General features: G+C 37.3%; 1 protein-coding gene across 2 annotated transcripts in view; it reads left to right on the top strand.

Moving 5' to 3' along the window:
* The first annotated feature begins 26 nt into the window (after window positions 1–26).
* Window positions 27–18,805, top strand: part of MST1R (macrophage stimulating 1 receptor) — a 107,407-nt gene continuing 88,628 nt past the window's right edge. For both annotated transcript variants that reach the window (XM_053721150.1, XM_053721149.1), the window contains exon 1: window positions 27–217. The gene's annotated coding sequence lies outside the window, so the exon portion shown is untranslated. The remainder of the gene's footprint in view (window positions 218–18,805) is intronic.

The following is an 18,805-nucleotide window of genomic DNA, read 5'->3' as shown; positions in this document are numbered from 1 at the left end:
GTTGGGATCACTGAGCCACCTCCCTCTCTCCTGGTAACACAGAGTTTCTGCCTTCACGCAAGATTTAGCTGCAAACTTCCCACCTCCCCCCGCAGACCCCTTCCCTGCTCAGACCTGAAGTTCCAGTTCCCTCATCCCGGTAAAAAAAGAAGTGGGAATCCTTTTAGACCCAAGACCAAGCTCTGCATTGGGATTCACAGCAAAAAATACTTCACAGGTAAGTGTCACAATCTACTGTATCTGTGCTGGGTCTGGGAAGGGGAACAGGGTAATCACAGATATAAATTGCAGATTTGTTGTAAAAAAAATTATATATATATCATAGAAACTATGAACCTAGAGATTTAGATCTCTAATTGCTAATATACGACATTGGCTCTGGGAGTCCTATACAGTGGCACTGATTGGTTTATATTACATTACATTACTAGTGATCCCTGACAGCTCTGATCTTTATATATCTGTCTAAATGGATTCATGGAAGAATATCAACAACAAATGACCAAAATGACTGCTTGACTTTATTATGTAACTGGTGTGTGTTCTATTAAGGCTAAGTTGATAAAAACATGTGTATAGTTAATTGGTGCTGTTGATATAGATACATTTTTACAGTTGTGACAATACAAATATTAACTGTATAAGAACTTTTTAACATGAACTGAACAGTACATAACACAGTGAGTGTATATGGCCAGAAGAGCTAATGAAATGTGGGAAGGACTTAAAGACACACTATGTTGATGTGTTAAAATCATTTGAATGGAGTTGTGCCTAAGTGACTGGGAACTACTTTGAGAACTATGTGAATACCTTTTTAGATGATAATCACTAATATATTCTTCCCATATGGCAGAATGTTATAGAAAGTTGTTGAATATAGTTAAGATCTGCTGGAATTTGAAACTGGATCAAACTAGATTTAAGGTGGGGTGGTTTTTGAAAACAAAATCTGGGGGTGCCAAAAATTAATTGTAAAGGTAAAAATAGATAATGCAGGAGCCAGGAGGTAAGTCTCTCTTTGCTGTTAGTAAAGCCCTAGACATGTAAAGATGTATTTGGCACCTCTGAGATGTAAAGTATTGAATGAGGGTGAATACACAACTGGACTGAAGAGCTTGCAATCTATCCAGACAAACCATACTGCAAACACCCTTCTACAGAAATACTTGTATGAACTTTAAAGGGACAGGAAACTCCACATTTTTCTTTCATGATTTGGATAGAACACACAATTTTAAACAACGTTCTAATTTAGTTCTATTATCAAATTTGTTTCATTATCTTGTTATCCTTTGCTGAAGGAACAGCATTGCACTACTAGCAGCTAGCTGAACACATCTATTTAGCCAATCACAAGAGACAAATGTGTGCAGGCACCAATTAGCAGCAGCTCCCACTAGTGTAGGAGATGTGTGTCTTCTTTTTCAACAAGGGATACCAAGAGAACGAAGAACATTTGAAAATAGAAGAGAATTTAAAGGTTGTTTTAAAATTACCTGCTCTATCTGAATCATGCAAGTTTAATTTTGACTTTGCTATCCCTTTAACTCTCTTTAAATTGTGATACAACATAAGCCAATCTAAGCAGGAAGGGGTTAAACACTTGCTACTTGGTTAACCCTAAATTACCCAGTTCTTTTTTATGCCTTTTTGTGACCAGCAGTGAGTCTCTGAGGGAAGCCAGAATGTCTCACCTGCAGCTTATTGGCCTCTGATTTATTTATATAACATTTGCCTCTTGTCTACCCCCTCAAAATCAGTGGTACTGTATTTCTGGCATTCAACCCAAACACTTTTTTCTTTTTCTTTCTGTTATTGTTTCATTTGAAATGTCTCAGAGGGCTCTTAATGGGCTTTGTGATGTTTTGTTTGTATGATATTAAAGCCTTCAGACAGAACATTAGTAACTGATTAGTAATTTGTGTGCGGTTTGGACGCTCCCTTTTTTATTTACTCTCCTGTCTTAACATGGAATCACTTCCTGCTCTTGTAAGTTTGTCCACGCAGAAGGATTTTTATTACGTATAAATATGCAAGAGGTCATGTACTTTATCATTCCAGAGAAATATCACTGAGTCTGTTTCTAAACAAACCTTACGATCATTATGCATATTTTTAGACTGTAAGCTCTGCAGGTTACTTTTTATCTGCAAGGGTCAGACGTGTTCTAATGCAGGCTTGTCCAACGGAAAGGCCTGGGGGCCACAATATGGTTTCAAGATAAAGGTTCATAAAACCCAACATTTTTATTTCATGATTCAGATAGAGCATACAATTTTAAACAATTTTCCAATTTACTTGCATTATGGAATTTGCTTTGTTCTGTTGGTATCCTTTGTTGAAAAGCATACCTAAGTAGGCCAGGGAGCTGGCTGCTGATTGGTGGCTGCACATATATGCCTCTTTACCAATGTACTCCCAGTAGTGCATTGCAGCTCCTTCAACAAAGGATACCAAGAGAATGTAGAAAAACTAATAGAATTAGGATATTTTTTTATTAAATGTATGCTCTATCTGAATCATGAAAGAAAAATGTTGGTTTTAATGTCCCTTTAATTTTGTATGGCCCTACACTTTTCTAAACTGAAAGTTGTGTGTGTTTGATGCAAAGAGACTTATATACAGTAAGTTTGAAGACTGGGGAGATCCTGTGTGTGCCAGTATGATGTATATCTAGCTAAATCATGTCATTTATAAGTGCAGTACATATTTGTTATTTTAATTAGTGATATTTATAAAATTCGCTCTCCACCCGCCTGATTAGAAAAAAATAAATACATCGAATGTGTCCCAATATGAAAATTAGCTAATATTTTCCCCCAAATGTTATTTTTGTACAAATTTATCATTTAATTTGTTAACCTTTTAACGCCATTGTGGCATTCTATTCTGTCCTAACAGCGCCGGGCTTTAGCGACGTTAGGACGGAATAGAACGTGCAAACAGTTTGGCTGTCCTGAAGCCAACGGCGCTTCCTGGATGGGATCGCGGTTTGGAGGGCGTGCCTAGCTTCATAGTGACGCCCCCCTGACCCGATCCCATCATTGAAATCTCGTAATCATGTGCACAATGTCATTAAAGGGTTAAATTGTGCAATTAATGTGGGCTTTGGGTAGTTTAAGTAACCTTTATAAATAACAGAAAATGTTATGATATTTTATTACACTGCCTTCACCCTGCACAGCACTATCTGGCAACATTTCCTGGGGGGTAAATTGCATAGATTTATGGACAGAGCCACGCATAGCAAATGATGCTTCCAGCCCCTGTAATTGTTGTTGTGTGTAAGAATCTGAACAATATTTCAGTTAGAGAAAGGTGTGGTTGTTATTTGCTGTTGTTCAGCAGATGTGGCACAGGAGAATACAAAGAATGTGCGTTTTACACAGTTAAAGGGACACTCAGGAAGTGCATGGCTTTATCTTAAAGGGATACTAAACCCAATTTTTTATTTCATGATTCAGATAGAGCATGAGATTTTAAGCTATTATCAATTTTTCTTTGTTCTCATGCTATCTTCATTTGAAAAAGCAGTACTGTAAGCTTTAGAGCCGGACCATTTTTTGTTCAGCACATGGGTAGCACTTGCTGATTTGTGGCTAAATGTAGCAAACCAATCAGCAGCTCTACCAAGGTGCTGGACTAAAAAATGGGCCGGCTCCTAACCTTTTATTACTGCTTTTTCAAATCAAGATAACATGAGAACAAAGAAAAACTGATAATAGGAGTAAATTAGAAAGTTGCTTAAAATTGTATGCTCTATCTGAATCATGAAAGAAAAAAATGAGGGGTTAGTATCCCTTTTAAAGGTACTTTTAAATGTGGCGAGAGAACATCTAGATCATGTGATCTCATTAATGTAACCAGAGATTTTTTTGAGATAAAGGGATGTCTTAACTGTACAAGTAACTTTGTCATTTACTTTGTTCACGCCAATATGTAGGTAGGATGACACAGGAGGTGGGCACTCGTATTAAGGAAAATTTGTCTTACATTTCAGAAGAAAGGGTCTGTTCGGCTCTATCTTGATATTTCATTGATGTACATCATAGAAATGTGACTTCTTTTAGGTGGCAGGCCATTAAACAGGTTTCTAGACCCCAGAGAGGAGGAGACAAATCCAAATATTGTGTCAACAGGAAATTTACCGATTTTTAAATTAAACTGTTTGGTACCTAAAGGATTTAACTCGGAATTTGACATTATCAATTACTGGCATAGATGATCTGATTTGAACTAGATGGACTTAGTTTAGGTTTGTATATTCTTTATATATAGTATTTTGTACAATGTCTTATATACACAGTATACACTATGAATATGTATCTAGAATCTGATAGATTAGCAAAAAGTAGGCTTATTATTGGTTTGTTATTTATTTTCTTAAAATACATTCTGTGCACTGCATTCAATATGTATGTGTGTATATATATATATATATATATATATATATTTAGAGGATTAATATAGACACTTACCATAGGTCTCATTTGGGACTCTTGGGTTTAACCATGAGCCCATTGTATTAACCAATGATGATGCTTTTAGATTTAAAAAAAAAAATATTGGTATACCTGTAAGAGCTTTAATTCTATGCGTACAGTCTATGGACCGAAACCAGTCAGACTTGTTTGCTGTCATGGTTATTCCCTGTATTTAGGATTCTGTTGTTTTTAATGGTTTTTGAATAAAGGATTACTTTTTATAGACATATACATCGGGATTGCTTTTTGGAATATTTTTCTGATTTACTTCAAATGTTGTTTTAAAAGATAGATAATCCCTTTATTAGCCATTACCCAGTTCTGCATAACCAACACAGTAATATTAACACACTTTTTACCTCTGTGATTACCTTGTATCTAAGCCTCTGCAGACTGCCCCCTTATTTCAGTTCTTTTGACAGACTTGCATTTAGCCAATCAGTGCTGACTCCACGTGAGTGAGCACAATGTGGCACATATGAACTAACAATGTCTAACTGTCAAAAGGCACTGAGATAAGCGGCTTAGAAATAAGCATATGATCCAACCTAGGTTTAGCTTTCAACTATGAATACTAACAGAACAAAGCAAATTTGATGATAAAAGTAAATTGCAAAGTTGTTTAAAATTGCTTGCACTATCTGAATCATAAAAGCTTTTTTTTTTTTTTTTTTTTTAAACTGTAATTTTGTTAGCAAACTCTGCATTCCATCCCAGGGACACACCCCTTGAAAAGCCTCTTTAGCTTATATCCTCTGCAATGGCAAGTGTATGGACAGCTGCTCTGATCAAGCAATCACTGGGTGGCATGTAAAACTCCAGCCTCTCTATTTTCAGAAATAAATTACAGTAAAGGTGGGTAAAATAATTAGACCATGTGGGTTTGTCAGGGGTCTGAAGTCTGCTCACAACACACCTGGCCAGGGCAAATATTACTGGTTCCTGCCATGACCTCGCTCCTACACAGAGACCCGACCTGTTCCACCTGCGTTACACACATGCCCCACCCACAACACACCTGTGACCCCCATCCGTCCAGTTAGGGCCACACCCATGAAACATCCCATCACTTTATTTTTCTGGAAATATTGGTAGGCAGTAATAAATAATTAAAGTACATTATGAGTTTTCTTGTTTTGCTATTAGTAATTAAATAGCCGTTAAATACAGTTGAATGCATAATAAAAAAAGAAAAGCATTAAGCACTTAGTCTGAATTTTAAATGAGTAGATTTTTTTTTTTTTTACAAATTTCAAAGCTAGTTCAATTTTCCTTCCCCTGCGACAGCCATCAGCCAATCACAAAATGTGTATATACTGTGAACTCTTGTCCATGCTCAGTAGGAGCGGATGCCTCAAAAAGTGTGCATACGAAACAATTGTGCACAATTTGAAAATGGAAGTAAATCACAAATTTGTGTCTGCAGAAATAACCTTAAAGGGACAAAATCATGACTGAAAACACTTGGGTTTCATATAGATCATACAGTTTTAAGATTTCAGATTTATTTCTATCAAATTTGCTTCATTCTCTTGGTATCATTTGTTGAAGGAGAGCAAAGCTGTATTGGGGCCTAGCTGAATATATTGAGTGAGACAGTGACTAGTAGCTAGCTTTCCATTTTATTTTTATTATCAAATATCCTTTGTTGAAGGAGCACAAATGCACTACTGGGAGCTAGCTTAACACATTGAGTGAACCAATGACCCGAGGCATATTTGTGGAGCCAGCAATCATCAGCTAGCACCCAGAAGTGCATTGCTGCTCTTGAGCCTGTGTTTTTAAACAAAGGATACAAAAAGAACAAAGTAAATTTGATAATAGAAGTAAATTGGAAATTTGTTTAAAACTGCATGTTCTATCTGATCTGTGAGAGCTCAGTTTTGATTCTACTGTCCCTTTAAGTATTGGCAGATACAGTTTTATGCGATAGGCCTTAAACCAGGACTTTACACTCAGGAGCGTGTAAACCGGGCACAGCAGACGTGTCCTCAAGCAATAACCTTTTACCTGTATACCTCTGCGGCATACGATTTTCCAGACCTCTCTAGAAATAAAAAGGTTAAAAAAAAAAAGTAGAATTATTGTACAGGTTAGTTGTGGGATATATTTTCTTTTTGTCCTTAAAACTCCTGCACATATTCTCCCCTCCCTTCTCCCACGCCCTCGGGGTACAAGAATCTGCATGCAAACGCACTCCGGAATGCAGGAAGGGAAAGAGATTGCAGGTGACAGATACTTAACTTGCTCATGAAAAGAAATGTTTAGGTAGAAAATTCCCCCACGGGGAGTTTATGTATGTGAAATACATTCCGTGCTGCGTAATTAAGCTCCCTGCTCAGTAATTATGTTGGGGGGGGGGGGGGGTGGAATGACTTACAGCTGATGTTTAGCCACTTATCAGTGTAAACAAAACCGAAACACGACAACTTTTCTAAGAATGTTTATCCGTTTAAATACATTAAAGGGATATGAACTGTAAAAATAAGGCAAATTTGATAATAGAAGTAAATTTGAAAGTTGTTTAAAATTACATGCACTATCTGAATCATGAAAGAACAAATTTGTGTTTTATGTTTATAAATCATTTACATCTTTTCAATGAAAATTTGTAATTGAAATTAATTGGGCGTTAAAGGGATAGTCTAGTCAAAATTAAACGTGTTTGATTCTGATAGAACAGCAATTTTAAGCAACTTTCTAATTTAATCCTATTATCATTTTTTTCTTCATTCTCTTGGTATCTTTATTTGAATGAAAGCTTAGGAGCTGGCCTATTTTTAGTTCAGAACCTGGGTAGCGCTTGCTGATTGGTGGCTACATTTAGACACCAATCAGAAAGTGCTACCCAGGTTCTGAACCAAAAATGGGTCGGCTTCTATGCTTACATTCCTGCTTTTTCAAATAAAGATACCAAGAGAATTAATAAAAATGGATAATAGGAATAAATTAGAAAGTTGCTTAAAATAATGCCTGCTCTATGCGGAATCATTAAAGTTTAATTTTGACTAGACTATTCCTTTAAAGTGAAGGTCTATTTTGATGAATTAGTTCCCGGTTTTTAATAAATCTATTAAAAACAAGGGCACTTTAATTCATCAAAATTGACATTTCACTGTTTTCTTCAAATACTTACCTTTTAATCCTGAATGCCGCTCCAGCGATTCCCCGGCCATCGGAAGCCTCTGCAGACGTCAGACATGGCAAATCAGGCTTCCTCCAATCACAGCTTCCTCCCCCGGGGGAATCTTGGCCTGATGCAACGCTGTGATTGGAGGAAGCCGGATTCGTTATTTTGGACCCGCAAAGACGGCTTGCGACGGGCGGAGGAAGTGCTGGAGCGGCTTCCAGGATTAAAAGGTAAGTTTTTGAAGAAAACAGTGAAATGTCAATTTTGATGAATTAAAGTGCCCTTGTTTTTAATAGGCTTATTAAAAACCGGGCACTAATTCATCAAAATGGACCTTCACTTTAATGGACAGGAAAGTCAAAATAGATTTTCATGATTTGGATAAAATTTAAAAAACAAAAATCACATAAAATGTATTTCTTTCTCTCAGGAATGTGCATGTGTTTTATAACTGCTACAAATGCAAACAGTGCTACCATGTACTGCTCAAGACACGTGCACATTGATTAGCCTACCTCAGTATGCTCTCACTGATACCAGAGAAAAACACATACATTTGATAAGAGGAGTAACTTTCTATCTGAAAATAGGAGAATGAAACCTAAATTGTTTCTTTTATGATTCAAACAGAACATACATTTCCTAATTTACTTTTATTATCAAATTCCCTTTTTCTCTTTTGTCGAAATGCAGGTAGGTAATAAGTTGAGGAGCGTGCACATGCATTGAGCACTATATGGCAGTAGTTTTGCAAGAAAGTAATCCATTTCCAAGAGCACTAGATTTGATACTAGAAGTAAATTGGATTTTTTTTTTAAATTGTTGTCTGAATCACAAAATAATTTGTTTTGTATCATATCCCTTTAACACTGTCATTTTGTTAACACAATTTACAAAGTTTTGCAAATCAACAGCAGTTCACTTTTCATTGAAAAAGATCTGAATAAAAATAAATGTTTTAAAAGAAATTAAAGCTGTCATCGTTAGCAAAATTGTAAGGGTTTAGCTATTTCAAAGCAGTCCAGGGATGCACCCTTTGAAAACCCTCTTGATTTGATTTTCACCTCCTTTGCTGTGTCAATTCCGCTCAGATGAAATAAACTTGTTTATATGCAGCATATAGCAGAGTCATGGATATTGCAGCAAAGAGTATGGGGGGGGGGGGTTTGAAGATGTATGATTTGAAGAGGTATTTTACAATTGGGGAAAAAATAGGGAATTAACAATTTATTGTGTATATATTATACTTTTCCTAATAAAATGTTGAGGTCTTTATTAAAGGGACATTCCTGTCAAAATTTAAATCCACATAGATGAATTACATCTTTGCATAGAAATATATTTGCAATATACATGTATTACCAAAAATTTTCCTAGTAAAAGTTATCACTGTTTTATTATTAGCATTTTTCTCTGCATGTGCATGTGAAGCATAGCTAGGTATTCTCAGTGTATCAGCATTTTAAATACTGCAGCTGCTCAGAGCACCAGTGGAGTTTGTAATGAACAAATGGAGTCATTATCAGATGGTACAACCACCTTAGGCGCTGAGCAAGTGTATATACTGCAGTGCCTTGCCATCGACCCTTTCTTTTTAGTTTCTGAATTGTAAAGATCTAACTCCCCCCACACATTTCCTTCTATGGCTGTATCTTTATCTATTGTTGTTTTGGTAGAATGCATAAGTGCATAGAGATTATCTGCTGGAGCTGCCTAGAAGCTGTGAACTCAGTTGAAATACAATGCCTGTGTCTAAACACTGATAAGGGGGGGGGGGTGGAGTTGGCTGCTCCAGGCAGCTTAGCTATGTAATTCATTTTGCTTATTTCTGAAAATTATTTTAAAATACCTGCCAGTAATTTTTAAACTATTTATGCAAACTATTTTTAATTAATTAGCCTTTTAGGATATGCACAGATCTCAACACGTTTTATGTCCCTTTAAAGGGACTATAAAGGATTCAAAAAGAACAAAACAAATTTGTTAATAGAAATAAATGGAAATGTTTTTCAAATGTAATGCTCTATCTGAATAATTAAAGAAAAATAAATTAGTTTCATGTCACTTGTTTGTGTGTATGAATGATATACCCTTATAAACACATTAAATCACATAGTTGCAACATTTAGAAAAAATAAAAATAAACAAGAAATCAGGCAATGGAAATATTGACCACGCCCACGTTTCGTTTAGCTTTTGCCTAGTGCCACCCACTCCATGATAAATCAAAGCAACTCATTTAAATTACTCAAAGTTTGCACATAATATTGTATTTTTCCAAACTAATCTGTGAAATGCAGGCTCTTCAAAGATATCAGTTCACCAAACTGGATATTTTATTTTTCTGCTGTTCTAGTGTAAAGTGCAGGGAAACACTATGCAAACAACTATATTAGCAAGAATTTATGTGTAATGCTTTCAGTCAGACCTTCATACCATGTCAACTCTTCAGGGTTTATTTTATCAATTCATGACAGACTCTCTGGACAATCATAGGGCAAAAAAAATATAACTATCCCAGGAAAATAAAGACAGTTGGAAAGTATCTCTCTCTTTCTGCTCCTATTTGGCTGTCTTTCCCACATACAGACACACACGATCAGTATCCAAATTCTTTTAAAGAAATGGCAAATTTTAAAAATGATAACTGAAACATATGGTTAGAAAGCAAACATCTTCTGATCAGAAATTAATGAGCCAGCTGCCGAGGCGCCATATGGGGTTAATATTAAAGTAAATTTAAATGATAAAGTGCCCGTTTTTAAAAAAATCTGATTAAAAACAGGGGCACTTTAATTAATCAAAATGTACATTTCACTCGTGTTGTGAAAATACTTACCTTTTAATCTTGACATCCGCTCCAGCGATTTCCCCGGTCGTTGCAAGCCTCTTCTTACGTCAGGAGTGACGGATTGGTCTTCCTCCAATCACGGCTTCCCCCCAGGGGAATCAGTGTCTGATTCAATGCCGTGATTGGAGGAAGCCGGATTCCTCATTTTATACCCAGGACGAGGCTTTGCGACGGGCAGGGGAAGCGATGCAGTGGCTGTCAAGATTAAAAGGTAAGTATTTTCACAACACGAGTGAAATATACATTTTGATTAATTAAAGTGCCCCTGTTTTTAATCAGATTTTTATCATCTAAATTTACATTCACTTTAAGGGGAGTATTAAGGGCAGATTTATCAAAGTCTGGTGGACAGGGCCGTACGTCTTTGCTTCTGTCCACCCAGAATTGCGTCCCCGTATTTATCATTACGCACTATGGCCATTTGCGCGCTAGCATGAGCAGTAAATATCTCCGGTCGGAAGAGTCCGGGAGGAATGAGATACTCCACATAACAGGTAGTGAAGTGGGTTAAGAAGCAGCGGGGGAGGGAGCTGATAAGCACACAGCGGCCATATTGTGTCCCCAGTGTCTTTGATTGGACATCTTAAAGGGATAGAAAGGTCAATTGCATTCCAATTTAAAAAAGCTTTTTATATTAAATATACTGCCATTAGCAATTATTATTCTAGAAAAAGATTTGACTCTAATCTAATCTGTATTTTAGTGGCATATGCATATATGCTGTGAGTGCCTGGCACCAGCATTCAAACACCACACCTTTTCAGAGAGCAAACGGGAGTTTATGTGACACAAATTACATTTTCAATGGCACAATACACACCACCCCAAGCTCTCAGAACAGGCATGGTGTATGTATCCTGATCCTCTAGTCACTCTTAGCATATGTGCATATGCCAGTGAAAAACAGTAATAACATTTACTAGAAGCAGTTTTGCTAATAGAAATATATTGCAAAATGCTTCCATTTAAAATTGAAATGCAACCATGCAAATTTCGTATTCAACCTTTCTATCCCTTTAAGTGGAGTCAATAAGGGGGACAGATAAACACACAGCATTCATATTGTGTCCCCCTAGTCTCAGGCTGGACAGTAAAATCTAAATAAAACGTGCATGATTCAGATAGAGCATTTAATTTTAAAACACTTTTTAAATCCACTTCTATATTTAAATGTGCTTCGTTCTCTTGGTATCCCTTGTTAAAAAAGAATACGCACATATCCTGCACTAGTGGGAGCCAGCTGCTGATTGGTGCCTGCACACATTAGTCTCTTGTGATTGGCTAACTAGATGTGTTCAGCTAGCTGCCAGTAGTGCATTACTGTTCCTTCAGCAAAGGATAACAAGAGAATTAAGCAAATTTAATAATATAAGTAAAATGGAAAGTTTAAAATTGTACTTTCTTTTTGAATCATGAAAGAAATGTTTGGTATTTCCTGTCCCTTTTAAGAACTGACGCTAATCCACGTCTTTGTGAAAAAAATATTTATTCAATGACAGTGTTAGCAAGAAGAAACCTCTAGATACCTCTAGGGAAAGTGGGGTAATTATAACTAACCTTGGACCCCCTTAAATAAGCCTATGTACATGTGTATATATAATGCCTTATGGTATAATTTAAGAAAAACAATAAAGAGAGAGAGGAAGCATTTACTGGCACACTTTAGAGGGGTAGTTATATACAGTGTATGTGGAGTGCAGGTGAAGTTAAAACTTAACATTTAATAAATATGAGTAAAAATAGATATGGACCATGCCACCCAATATTAAAAAATAATTAGAAATAAAACAAACACAAGCTTGCAGGATAAACCTGTATACATATGATATGTGTCTAATGAGGCTTGCAGAACTAAGTAACCCAAAATTGGGCAGGGGAGGTTCCGGTACAAACGAACACCGGTTTAACCATGAGGGAATATTACCATAAACTGGAAGGGAGAGCCGTCAGGATCTACCCTATTCTTCCCCAAAAAAGGTCCCCCTGTAAGTATAATCGGATAAAGTTCTACAAAAATTGCCAATTAAGGCCAACAAATTAACTCAAATAGAGGAGAAAGGAGAGGCAGTGCGAACATATTTGTATGAAAATGTGTCTTACAGATAAGTGAAAGTGAGATGCTTTCATGGGCCTGTCCTTATCCTGACAGCTGTCCCGCTGTCCCGCTGAGCTCACCAGCCTACAAGTAGCCCTCAATTTACGCCAGGGTTCTGTGCCTGAACGAACAGTTGTAAAAAACAAACAAAAAAAAAAAAAAAACGTGTAAAACCTTAGTTTTATAATGTAAGTCAATAGGAAGTAAATGAGTTGGGTTCCAGGTCCCTCTCATTAATAATGTAATATTATATTATAACTTAAAGGGACAGTCCAGTCAAAATTTAAATGCACATAGAGGAATGATATCTTTGAATAGAAACATATTTACAATATAAATGTATTGGAAAAAACGCTTCTAGTAAAAGTTATCACTGTTTCAGTGTTAGTATTTTTCTCTGCACATGCATGTGAAGCATAGCCAGGTATTCTCAGTGCACTAGCATTTTACATACTACAGCTGCTCAGAGGGCCAGTGGGGCTTGTATCCTGTCAGCAATTAACAAATTGAGTCATTAGCAGATGGTACAAGCACCTTAGGCTCTCTGAGCAAGTGCTGTGTTTAAAATGCTGGTGCACGTGCATACTTAAATACACTTTTGAAACAGCTAAAGTTGTTATAAGAAGCATTTTTGCTAAAACTACATGTATATTACAAAAATGCTTTGGTTCAAAATTGAAATGCATCCATTTGGTTTCCAATTTTGGCTGGAATGTCCCTTTAAAGGGACAGTCTACTCCAAAAATGTTATTGTTTAAAGACAGATAACACCTTTAACCCATTCCCAGCTTTGCTCAACCAACATTGTTTTATTAATATATTTTAGAACATCTAAAACTCAAAATCTCTGCCTGTTTCTAAGCCCCTGCAGGCCGTCTTTATCTCAGTGCATTTTTATAGTGTTTCACAGCTAGACATTGCTAGTTCATGTGTGCCATATAGATAACACTGTGCTCAGCTCACTCCTGTGGAGTTACAAATGAGACAGCACTGATTGGCTTAAAGTCGTAAACAGCCCTGAGATAAGGGGGCAGTCTGCAGAGGCTTAGATACAAGGTAATCACAGAGGTAAAAGGTATATTAATGTAACTGAGATAAGGGGGCAGTCTGCAGAGGGTTAGATACAGGGTCATCGCAGAGGTAAAAAGTATATTAATATAACTGAGATAAGGGGCAGTCTGCAGAGGGTTAGATACAGGGTCATCACAGAGGTAAAAAGTATATTAATATAACTGAGATAAGGGGCAGTCTGCAGAGGCTTAGATACAAGGTAATCACAGAGGTAAAACTATATTAATATAACTGAGATAAGGGGGCAGTCTGCAGAGGCTTAGATACAAGGTAATCACAGAGGTAAACTTATATTAATATAACTGAGATAAGGGGGCAGTCTGCAGAGGCTTAGATACAAGGTAATCACAGAGGTAAAAGTATATTAATATAACTGAGATAAGGGTGCAGTCTGCAGAGGCTTAGATACAAGGTAATCACAGAGGTAAAAGTATATTGTAAAGCTAGTATATGCACGTCTATCCCATTTCCTTAAATTAAACTCCCTCCTTGACCCACTGCAATCTGGATTTCGCCCCCTTCACTCAACAGAGACAGCAATTATTAAGGTTACCAACGACCTATTTACAGCAAAATCAAAAGGCCACTTCTCTCTACTTTCCTCCTTGATTTGTCTGCAGCCTTTGATACTGTCGACCACCCTCTTTTGCTCCATACCCCCCAATCCTTCGGCATCTGTGACACAGCTCTCTCTTGGTTCTCTTCCTATCTGTCTAACCGTACCTTTTTATGGTAGCCTTCTCTGGGGCATCCTCTGCCCATTACCTCTTTCTGTTGGGGTACTGCAAGGCTCTGTCCTCTGTCCCCTTCTTTTCTAAATCTACACGTCCTTATTAGGTTCCTTTATAAAGTCCCACTGGTTTCATTATCACTTGTATGCCCACGATATCCAAATCTACCTCTCTGCACCAGAACTATCTCCTTCCTTGCTAACCGTGTCACTAACTGTCTCTCTCATATCTCATCTTGGATGTCCTCTCACTACCTCAAGCAAAATATCTCCAAAACTGAGCTCCTTATTTTTCCCCCTTCTTCCAAAATCTCCACCCCCTATGTCTCTATAACTTTTGATAACTCCATCATTACCCAAACCTCACATGCCCGATGTCTTGGGGTCACACTTGACTCAGATCTTTCTTTCACTCCTCACATTCAGTCCTTGACTAAAGCCTGCCGCTCCCACCTTAAAAAATCGCTAAAATTAGACATTTCCTTACACAAGACACAACTAAGATTTTAATCCACTCTTTCATCCTTTCCCGCCTCGACTACTGCAACTCTATCCTCTCTGGTCTCCCCAGCTACAATCCATAATGAATGCCTCTGCCAGGCTCATCTTCCTTACACGTCGCTCTTCATCTGCAGCACCTCTCTGCCAATCCCTTCACTGGCTTCCTCTTGCCTCCAGGATTAAACACAATATTCTGACTCTGACATACAAAGCCCTCAATTGCATTGCTCCCCCCTACATCTCAGACCTTGTTTACAGATACTCTCCCTCCCATCCCCTTCGCTCCGCTCATGACCTCCTACTCTCCTCCTCTCTTGTTACCTCCTCACACTCCCACTTACAGGACTTCTCCAGACTGGCTCCCATCTTATGGAACTTTCTGCCTCGCTCCACAAGACTCTCCCCTAGTTTTAAAAGCTTCAAGTGCTCCCTGAAGACTCTACTATTCAGGGACGCTTACGAGCTATGCTAACCTTCCTATCTCCACTGCTACCCCCTAAAACCCCATATCATGTAAGCCTATGAGCCCAGCTGTTTGTAGTCCACCTTCATAAGTGCCGACTACAACAGTGCAACTCTCGGCAGGACCCTCTCTCCCCATTTGATCCCTGTAATCGATTTTATATATTACCTATGTTCATAGCGCTGCGGAACCTGTTGGCGCCCTACAAATACCTGATGATAATAATAATACAAATAATAATAATATATTAATATAACTGTGTTGTTGTGCAAAACTGGGGAATGGGTAATAAAGGGATTATCTATCTTTTTAAATAATAAACATTTTGGAGTAGACTGTCCCTTTAATATATATTATATGTGTTATTATGTTATTTAAAAGTCCTGCAATTAATGCTGTAAACGTAAAAACAGCAATATAAAATTAGTTTTTATCTTGCGAGGCATCTCACTATCCATTAGATAATAGACGTAAATTGGAAAGTTGTTTTAAATTGCATGCGTGTCTGAATCATGAATGATGACTGTTGACCTTCCTCTCCCTTTAATTTAAAGGGATATTAAACCACAACATTTTCTTTCATGATTCAGATAGAACATACAATTTTAAACAACTTTCTTACTTCTATTATCAAATTTTCTTTGTTTTCTTATCCTTTGTTGAAAAGCAGCAAGGCAAGTTCAGGAGTGTGCACGTGTCTGCAGCACTATATGTCAGCAGTTTTACAATGTTATATATTAGCAAGAGCAGGGGCACTAGATGGCAGCACTATTTCCTGTCATGTAGTACTAATGTTATACATTAGCAAGAGCACTAGATGGCAGCACTATTTACTGTCATATAGTACTAATGTTATACATTAGCAAGAGCACTAGAGGGCAGCACTATTTCCTGTTATGTAGTACTAATATTATACATTAGCAAGAGCACTAGATGCAGCACTATTTCCTGTCATGTAATACTAATGTTATACATTAGCAAGAGCACTAGATGGTAGCACTATTGCCTGTCATGTAGTACTAATGTTATACATTAGCAAGAGCACTAGAGGGCAGCACTATTTCCTGTCATGTAGTACTAGTGTTATACATTAGCAAGATCACTAGAGGGCAGCACTATTTCCTGTCATGTAGTACTAATATTATACATTAGCAAGAGCACTAGATGGCAGCACTATTTCCTGTCATGTAGTACTAATGTTATACATTAGCAAGAGCACTAGAGGGCAGCACTATTTCCTGTCATGTAGTACTAATGTTATACATTAGCAAGAGCACTAGATGGCAGCACTATTTCCTGTCATGTAGTACTAGTGTTATACATTAGCAAGAGCACTAGAGGGCAGCACTATTTCCTGTCATGTAGTACTAATATTATACATTAGCAAGAGCACTAGATGGCAGCACTATTTCCTGTCATGTAGTACTAATGTTATACATTAGCAAGAGCACTAGAGGGCAGCACTATTTCCTGTCATGTAGTACTAATGTTATACATTAGCAAGAGCACTAGATGGCAGCACTATTTCCTGTCATGTAGTACTAATGTTATACATTAGCAAGAGCACTAGATGGCAGCACTATTTCCTGTCATGTAATACTAATGTTATACATTAGCAAGAGCACTAGAGGGCAGCACTATTTCCTGTCATGTAGTACTAATGTTATACATTAGCAAGAGCACTAGAGGGCAGCACTATTTCCTGTTATGTAGTACTAATGTTATACATTAGCAAGAGCACTAGAGGGCAGCACTATTTCCTGTCATGTAGTACTAATGTTATACATTAGCAAGAGCTCTAGATGGCAGCACTATTTCCTGTCATGTAGCACTAATGTTATACATTAGCAAGAGCACTAGATGGCAGCACTATTTCCTGTCATGTAGTACTAATGTTATACATTAGCAAGAGCACTAGATTGCAGCACTATTTCCTGTCATGTAGTACTAATGTTATACATTAGCAAGAGCACTAGAGAGCAGCACTATTTCCTGTCATGTAGTACTAGTGTTATACATTAGCAAGAGCACTAGAGGGCAGCACTATTTCCTGTCATGTAGTACTAATATTATACATTTGCAAGAGCACTAGATGGCAGCACTATTTTTTGTCATGTAGTACTAATATTATACATTAGCAAGAGCACTAGATGGCAGCACTATTTCCTGTCATGTAGTACTAATGTTATACATTAGCAAGAGCACTAGATGGCAGCACTATTTCCTGTCATGTAGTACTAGTGTTATACATTAGCAAGAGCACTAGAGGGCAGCACTATTTCCTGTCATGTAGTACTAATATTATACATTAGCAAGAGCACTAGATGGCAGCACTATTTCCTGTCATGTAGTACTAATGTTATACATTAGCAAGAGCACTAGAGGGCAGCACTATTTCCTGTCATGTAGTACTAATGTTATACATTAGCAAGAGCACTAGAGGGCAGCACTATTTCCTGTCATGTAGTACTAATGTTATACATTAGCAAGAGCACTAGATGGCAGCGCTATTTCCTGTCATGTAGTACTAATGTTATACATTAGCAAGAGCACTAGATGGCAGCACTATTTCCTGTCATGTAATACTAATGTTATACATTAGTAAGAGCACTAGAGGGCAGCACTATTTCCTGTCATGTAGTACTAATGTTATACATTAGCAAGAGCTCTAGATGGCAGCACTATCTCCTGTCATGTAGTACTAATGTTATACATTAGCAAGAGCACTAGATGGCAGCACTATTTCCTGTCATGTAGTTCTCTAGACATGTGCATACTACCTATCTGGATATCTCTTTAACAAAGAATAGCAGGAGAACGACTCATATTTGATAAAAGATTTTAATTGGAAACTTTTTTATTTTTTATTTTATTTTTTATCTGAATCATGAAAGAAAAAAATGACACTCCGTCTCCTAGGATGTTGCTATAAGCAGTAATTAATATATTTAGTGCTGTATGTTTATTAGGAAATAAGTTACTGTTTTATGTTGCAAACATGTTGTTCCTTCTATTACTGTCCTTGGACTGATCTCAGTAGCGCAGGAATCACTGCAGCTCGTCCCTGTGATATCTGCTAACGCCACAGATCAGATACAAATCTGTTGCAACAATTACACAACATACGGGATTGAATAATCCTGGGAATTACCTTGAAGAAGATTCCAAACTGAGTGAATAAGAAATTTCAGTTGTGCGGAAGGCACTCGGGCTGTCTGCCAAATCAAATAATACTTTACTTTCCCTCTCTGTACAGGAGAAAAACAAATCTGCTGTTCCACAGCCCAGCGCGGAGCCAAAAACCAGCTACTTGTAAATAATTACAGTCTGCTGGCCCCATAACACTTCAGATTTAAGGATATTTTTTACTGAAAATTGTCTTTTTCAAAAGTTGTTCTCTGATTTTGGGACAAGTAATGGTTTTCTTTGTCATTAATTAGAGATAACGGGAGAGATTAACTCTTTCTTCTGAGCCAT

The sequence above is a fragment of the Bombina bombina genome, chromosome 7 (genome assembly GCF_027579735.1).
Source record: "Bombina bombina isolate aBomBom1 chromosome 7, aBomBom1.pri, whole genome shotgun sequence".
In the NCBI taxonomy this organism is placed as follows: Eukaryota; Metazoa; Chordata; class Amphibia; order Anura; family Bombinatoridae; genus Bombina; species Bombina bombina.
The sequence above is the reverse complement of the archived record's forward strand: the minus strand, read 5'-3'. Positions and strand labels throughout refer to the sequence as shown.